This window comes from Alexandromys fortis, unplaced genomic scaffold (genome assembly GCF_014885135.2).
Source record: "Alexandromys fortis isolate MF-2015 unplaced genomic scaffold, M_Fortis_MF-2015_v1.1 scaffold_128, whole genome shotgun sequence".
Lineage (NCBI taxonomy): Eukaryota > Metazoa > Chordata > Mammalia > Rodentia > Cricetidae > Alexandromys > Alexandromys fortis.
In genome coordinates this window covers 3188643-3196510 of record NW_026068012.1, presented here as the reverse complement: position 1 = coordinate 3196510, position 7868 = coordinate 3188643, and positions in this window count along the sequence as shown.

The window sequence follows — 7868 nt, the reverse complement described above, 5'->3', positions numbered from 1 at the left end:
GGAGGAGAGAGAGAGAGAGAGAGAGAGAGAGAGAGAGAGAGAGAGAGAGAGAGAGAGAGAAAGGAGGGAGAACGAAGAAGGGAGGGAAGGAAAAGAGAGAGAAAGAAAGACAGGAAGATTGTATAGAACTGCAGTGGTGTTGTTTCTTGGCGAGCAGTGGTCCCGGCTTCTGATCCACCTAGAACGCCGGTATTTCTCAGTCCCCAGCACGTTCCACAGTGGTTGCAGTACGTGGCCTTTAGGATTATGCTAGTTGCTCAGGGTGCATGGTGGGTAATCTAGGCTTTCCTAAGCCATGCTGCCACCTCCTCTGTTCGCTTGGATATCTGACTCAGCGAACTTACTAAGAGTCATTTAGCGGACAGAAACCATCAGTGGGAAATTCTCCCTTGATGTCCTGAGAAGCATCCTGTTGAAACTTGTACAAAATCACAGACAAATGCTGATCCCTCATTATAGAAGCCGGTGTCACCGTGGCCCAGCTGAAAACCACAGACAGGTGCAGTGTGATGTTTGTCTTAAATCTGAAGCTGAAATTTAGAAAGAACCCATTGGACAGTCTGTGGGCTGTTGGAAAATGGTGGGGGGCAACGAGCTCACACCTCAATCATGCCCCCTCATTAAACAGTTTGTGACCCAGATACATTCTCCATTTTGTCTATGTGTGTAGTGTGCATGTGTGTGACACACAGATGCTTTCTCCATTTTTATCCATGTATGTAGTATGTATTGTGGGACACTCAGATGCACTCTATTTTTTATTTATGTATTTAGTGTGTATATGACACATACATATGTTCTCTATTTTTATCGATGTATGTAGTTTTCATGGACATTTCATCAGGAACATGTGGAAGCCAGAGGACAACCTGGGGAAATTATCTCTCTCCTTTTACTATGTGAGTACCAGAATAAAGCGTGTTGTCAGGCTTGGTGGCAGGCTCCCTCCCTCACTGGGCCATCTCCCCAGCCCAATGAATGTATTTTTAAAATGTCTACTAGGGCAAGAAATAATGCTTTCATCATGTGTTCCATTAGCTGACTCCTGTGGCAGCTTCTCCCTCGCCCTTGTGTGTACATGTGTGCATCTCTCTGTGTGTACATACACGTGTGCATCTCTTTGTGTACGTACACGTGTGTATCTTTGTGTGTGTACATACATGTGTGTATCACTGTGTGTCTGTTGTGTACATGTGTGCATCTCTGTGTTTGTGTGTGTGCCTGTGTGTGTCTGTTGTGTACATGTGTGCATCTCTCTGTGTGTCTGTGTGTCTCTGTCTCATCTTTCTCTGTATGTATGTGTCTCTCTCTGTGTCTCTCTCTGTATGTCTCTGTATGTATGTGTCTTTCTATGTATGTATGTGTCTCTCCATGTCCATGTGTCTCTGTCCCCGAGTGAGTCTCTGTCTCTCTGTGTATCTCTTTCTCCCCGTGTATGTCTCTGTGTGTCTCTCTATGTATCTATCTGTGTCTCTGGCTCTCTTTGTATTTTTGTCTCTGTCTCTGAGTCTCTGTGTCTGTGTGTGTCTGTCTCTATATTTCTGTCTTTGTCTCTCTGTCTCTCTCTGTATGTCTTTCTGTGTCTCTGTGTCTGTCTCTGCATCTCTGTCTTTTTCTGTGTCACTTTCTTTCTCTCTCTCTCTCTCTCTCTCTCTCTCTCTCTCTCTCTCTCACACACACACACACACACACACANTCTCTCTCTCTCTCTCTCTCTCTCTCTCTCTCTCTCTCTCTCACACACACACACACACACACACATATACACACACACACACAAGTTGCCTGCACGGTTAGGAACTGGAAAAGCACGTAAAACAAAGTTGTCTAATATTAGGATCAAAGATAGAGAAACTCTGTAAAATCATCTGATAATAGGCAGGTCCTCAAACTCTGACTACACATATGAACCTACGATATGAAGCAAAAGTATGTACATCTCTATGTCACTCCCAGTAAGAACAACTTGGGGATTCATGTTCAATATTACATAACCAATGGCATGCGGCCTGCGTACAAATCATACTCACCAGCTAACTATGCATTTATTGCCTGCTGGAGACAGGCATACAGATGCAGCAGTGAGCAATGACTGCAACCACAGCCAGATGTCTCAGAGAGAATAAGAAGCAGGGACCGGGGTTGGAGGGATGACCCAGCAGTTAAGAGCTCTGCCTGTTCTCCCAGATCACTCAGGGTCAGTGCCTAGAACTAGATGGAGGCTCATGGCCCTCTGTCACTCTAGTCCCAGAGGATCTGGTATCTTTCTCTGGCCTCTAGGGATATCACAGACTGTTGGCTTTTTGTTTTGTTTTTCTGCATAGACTGGTTCTAGTGACGTCTGAAGACGCTGATCTATACATAGCTGAATTCCATGCTGGAAGCACGTCCATGTTGGAGAATGAAGATGTATGTCAGGCTAGGATACTCAGCTTTCCTTACACTCCTAGAGTCAGCGTTTTTCTCGTTAGGGTATTTAAAAATGCTTTCCAAGCTCAGGAGTTATGTTAATTTTTACTAAGATAGAACATCGTCATTTAACTTAGAAATCAATAGAAATAGATTTGAAAATGACACAGCCTAAAATCCAATCGTTCCCAGAAGGACATTAAGACCATGGTGAGCAGTTAAAAAGGAAATTATTCTAGGACTTGCAAATGTGTTTATGAATTGCTTTCATAAACAAACAAAATGAGTTATGTATGCGCAACATATTGACTTCTTTGTGGAAAAAAAAACCAGTATCAGATGAAACCACGGGGATTCGAAAATATTCCATGCAAGGATTCAAGCCAAAGCTTGGCTATTGACTCTCTGTCTACCTGGTCTTATTTAAGAGCATGGCTCTTAGTTGGAAAGAAAATTAAAGAATTCCCACAGGACAGCTCTCAGAAGATGGCCCTCTTTAGAAGGAATCCAGCTGATGCCTTGAGAACTCGCCTATTAACTCTAGAGGAACGCCGGTGGTAAGGGCAGCAGGTGATTCTGATGACCCTATGTGAAGCCTAGAAAACCACCTGGATTCCCCTTGCATCCTCAAGGATCTTCCTCCTTTGTTAAAGAGCAGCTATATGCCTTACTTAGCCTTCGCTTGTTTTGTTTTTGTTTTTGTTGTGTTGTTGTGGTGGTGGTTTTGTTGTTGTTGTTGCTGTTAAGTCTATATCCTTAATTGAGTTCAAGGCCAGTTGTTCTGATCAGCCCCCAGTGCACTCAACTTCTCCTGGGTCATCTACTTGGCCTACACTGGGAGAAACCTAACCAAATATGTGTCAGGTGTCCCACTCCTAACACCCCATGGAAGTCCTCCATATTGGATTCCTTTATTATTAACCGAAAAACAGTACATAGCAAACAGGATGCTCAGCAGTTGGAAAAAACATGGGAAATTCACTTGGGAGACATTTGGGCGCTGAGCAGATGCAGGAGAGGTTGCCACCGGCTGCTATAAGCAGAGGGAAACGATAGCTTTCTTTAATTTCCTCATTGCTCTTAGCAATTTGTTCCTTGTAGTCAAGAATCAACGCAAATTAGTTGCCCATAACAACATCCAGCATTAGAATTAATTCTTGGTTACCATGTACTTATTTCCTGAATGGGAAATACCTATTGGCACACATATTCAAATAGCACCAGAGGCCATTAAAACTCCATTTGTTCTACACACTGTGATGCTCTTAGAACCAGTTTCTTTTAAGTGGCAATGACAACAGAAACGTCTAGATCTTTAGAGTCAGTTTTGAGCTCAAAATAAAAAAAGGAAATTGTATTCACTTTCTAGAGGGGTCACACTAGCCATGGAATAGGAGTTTAGTCTCTATTTCTCCCTAACTCCCAAGGAACATTCAAGCTCCCAAACCATGTAATAAATTCTCATTTCATCATAGCAGTTGTTAGAGCTAGGAAACCATTTCCTGGGACGTAATGAGTGTTCACTGGAAGGTGGGCTGGGGCCACTCAGGTGGTTATTAAGCTCTGCCTAGATTTTTAAAGCTCTGAAAGGAAAATTACGTCCGTTAGCAGAAGCTCTGTGGGGCAATAATCTTAAAGGAAATTTATTGCCTGATGACAGACTTGGTGGGGGAGATAGATTGGAGAAGCTAAAAGGGAGGCCCATGGAAAAAGGACCCAGGTTCCTCAAGTGAGCTATTTGGCTAAATTTACTAATTTCTTTTTATTAATCTTTGACTAATGTGACCAGGTCACCTTATTCTAAGAAGAGTCTCCCAAGGAAAAGTGGGGAGAAGAGAAAAAGAGGTGCATGATACGTAGAGATGAGTGTGACCAATCATGGGTCATTATTCCCTGGGGACCCTGTGAGGAGGAGGTGCTGGCCTTGAGGGGTGATGTGGAAATTAATGACATAGATGGGACAGTAGACCTTCATGCAATTATGAAGGTGCTCATGATCATGAAGGATTTTCAGAGGAAGACTTCCCTACAGTACAGTTCTGAATATTGCCATGTTGTCCACTTCCCAAACCTGGTGACCTTTTCTTGTTCTGCTTTACTTCTTGTTGTTATGATAAAATAGCAGAAGCAACTTATGAGAGGAGGGGTTTATTTCGGCTTAAAATTCCAGGTTACAGTCTATTGTCTGAGAAGTGAAGGCAGGAGTTCAAGCAGTTAGCCACCATCACATCAGTCAAGAGCAGAGAGAAAAGTGTGCACACAAGCTGCCTGCCTGCTTAGATTAAACCAGCCCTCTCTATCCTTATACAGTCCAGGACCCCAGACCAGGGAGGTCTGTCTACATCAATTAACAATCAAGGCAGTCCACTACAGCCCAACCTGATCTAGATAATTCCTCCATCGAACTGTCATCTCAGGCGGTTCTAGCTAGTGTCAAGTAGACAGTTAAAACTACCCACCATCCCTTTCACTTTCCATGGTAGCACGGTTACCATGAGATCATCTCAAAAAGAATCAAATGAGTCTATTTACTAAGATGTTTCCAAGGAAGTGGTTCTGCAGTCTCAGGGATGATGCTTGGGTAATGACTAGCCTATTCAGATTCTGCCAGAGCATTGAATGTTAGGGCACATGGTCAACTATATCCACTTAAAACCTGAGAGAATTTGGAAGGGAATTCTAGACACAAAACAGAGCTTAACACAGCTTCTCTTAAGGGAGGTCATCTTCTCTTAAACAAACAAAACTGCTTCAAAATGGCGGCTTTCTGGACCATGCTACCAGCACGAACTCTGTCTCTTTCAGGAGACAGAACATCTAAATGGAGTTGTGAGCAGAGTGTTACAACTTGCATAATAACAATATAGAACTATTGTGTACCTAAAAATGGAGTAATGTACATGGCTCTCAGAGGCAACAAACATGGCCTCTGCCATGTTGGGCTGGCCAGAGCCAGCAGGCAGGGCCATGTTGGCCCTAGACATGCCCACTTAGTATTTTTTAAAAAGGTACTTCTGGTCAGAAAATAATTACAGATACACAATAAAGACAGGTTCAGATTTTTTAAAAGAACTCGAAATTGGTCACAGTGTTAGATAAATGTATGCAGGCTTGGAAGAGAAAAGAAACAGTATAGAGAGTTGTAAAAAGAAGTAAATGGTTTTTAAAAAAAATAAAACAAAGTTTTTAAAGAGAGTACAGTTAGTCATAGATTAAAGGAGTAATGAAAAATAAGCCATGTAAAGGAATATACACAGAGAGTCTGGATTTTGTATACTATTGTGTATTATTTGAATTTTTTGACTGTGAATGAGCTAAGTACAGAGAGAAATTTTATTGCATGGGCTGCCAAACTAAGCCAAAATATATTTCTTAAAGGTATCTTGACTTCAAAATTTGAGTCTAAGGATGTGTTGCTTTGGAAAAGGGGTTCTACTTGTGTTTCCACAGAAGATGAAGACCTGTGGAATCCTTCCAGGCTAATGTGGTTTGATGAACCAAGACCTACAGAAAGGTTGCCATGAACACTCCCAAAACTTACTTCACCAAAAAAGCAAGAAGCAGTTTGGAGAGAACTGCATCCAAATTCCCCAATTATTCATAAGTATTTATTTTCATTTAAAGGGGGATATGCTATGGATATTTGCATTGGTATGGATCTTGGTTTATTGATACAAATTCAAAGTCAATTTTGTTACATGTATATTTCTGTTCTTGTTTAAGGTATTGTGTTTGTGCAGTTCATTAAAAAGTATAATGCATAATTACACAAGAAATATAGGTTAATAGAGTCATCTATAATAGTCAAGCTTGTAGTCATATTAGTTAGGTTTTCTAGATATATAGAGATATATTTCAGTTAGATAGTTATTCTTTATTTCAAAGACTACAAAATATGGCATTTAAAATGTTTCAAGAACTTAGGACTTTTCATGACAATGAGACACATCTGCTCTTGGCAACACCAATCTACTTCAAGAGGATAATGGGCATCGAAGAGACTCCTTATGGAGTCTGTTAGCCATTTGGACAAGAAACTGTTCTTGCCTGGACTGCTTCCCTGGACATATAGGACCCGCAAAAAAATGACTGCTGAAGCTGCCTAAAGATGAGATGATCCTTCAGGGTTCCTGCTTCATGAAAGAGTCTGCCAGACATTTGGCAGGACACAGAAAAAAGTGACTGACAAACTGCCAACATAGGTGGTACTGTCTTTGAAATTTCCTGCTTCATGAAAAAGTCTGCTGGATACTATGGGCCAGTAGACTAAAGATGGATGCCCCAACAGTGTGGAAGAACTTTGGGTGACTGTCTGGGCAGCAAGATATCTCTGTCAATTCTAGAATTTTGGAAGTTGCTTACAATGCACTTCCTGTTTACTTAAGCAATATTATATCCTTCTAGAGTCGTTGAGTTGAAGAATTTATAGTTATAGATATAGCTTTCCTTATTTATGATAAAAATAAAGTAGATATAAATATTGTAACTTTAATTCTTGCTTGATACCTGTATTGTTATATGTGATTTTACTATATTAAAGTTAAAACCTTCCTTTTCATTTAGACAGAAAAGGGGAAATGGTGTGGAAGTCCTTCTGTATATGTGCTGAGTTTACTTGTTAATGAATAAAAAAACTGCCTTGGCCTGTGATAGGGAAGAGTAGAGATAGTTGGGAAAACTAAACTGAATGCTGGGAGAAAGAAGGCAGAGTCATTGAGAAGCCATGTAGCCCTACCAGAGACAGAAGCTGGACAGAACTTTACCTGGTAAGCCACAGCCATGTGGCAATACACAGATTAATGGAGATGGGTGAGTTTAGGATACAAGAGTTAGCCAGAAATACGCTTAAGCTATTGGCCAAACAGTATTGCAAATAATATAGTTTCTGAGTGATTATTTCGTGGTCTGGGCAGCAGGAACGAACGAGCAGCCTCCCTCAACAACTGAGTATGCGGTTTCCTTCTTTTTACTGTGTCACAGATGGAGGTTTCCATACTTAGTGCAGAAGGAACTGGAGCCGATAGAAAGAAAGTGACTTTACCAAGAAAACATGCCTTGTACAGATAAGGAAGCTCAAAAGTCCATGTAAATATATTTACATCTACAAACAAAAGCACCAAAATGCACAGTATCAACAATCTTATTTTAAAATCAGCAAGCACTGGTTCCCAGGAAATTTATTTTTACTCATTTTTCACTGTTGTGAAGTTTTCTGCCCCCCCCCCATCCTCCCTAGGTTCCACAGGCTGCCTGTAGGCTCATTCTGCTTCCCTGATGTGTCCTTCTATGGCTCCCTACCCTAAGGCTGTTCTGCCAAAGGGCTCAAAAACCTTCTGTCTGCAGAGCTGCATTACCTACCACCTTCTGTGAGACACTCTGCCTCACTGATCGTGATTGACATGGATATTCAGACCCTGCAGAGGCCACTAGCTCTTTTCAACCCAACACATTCCCTATAT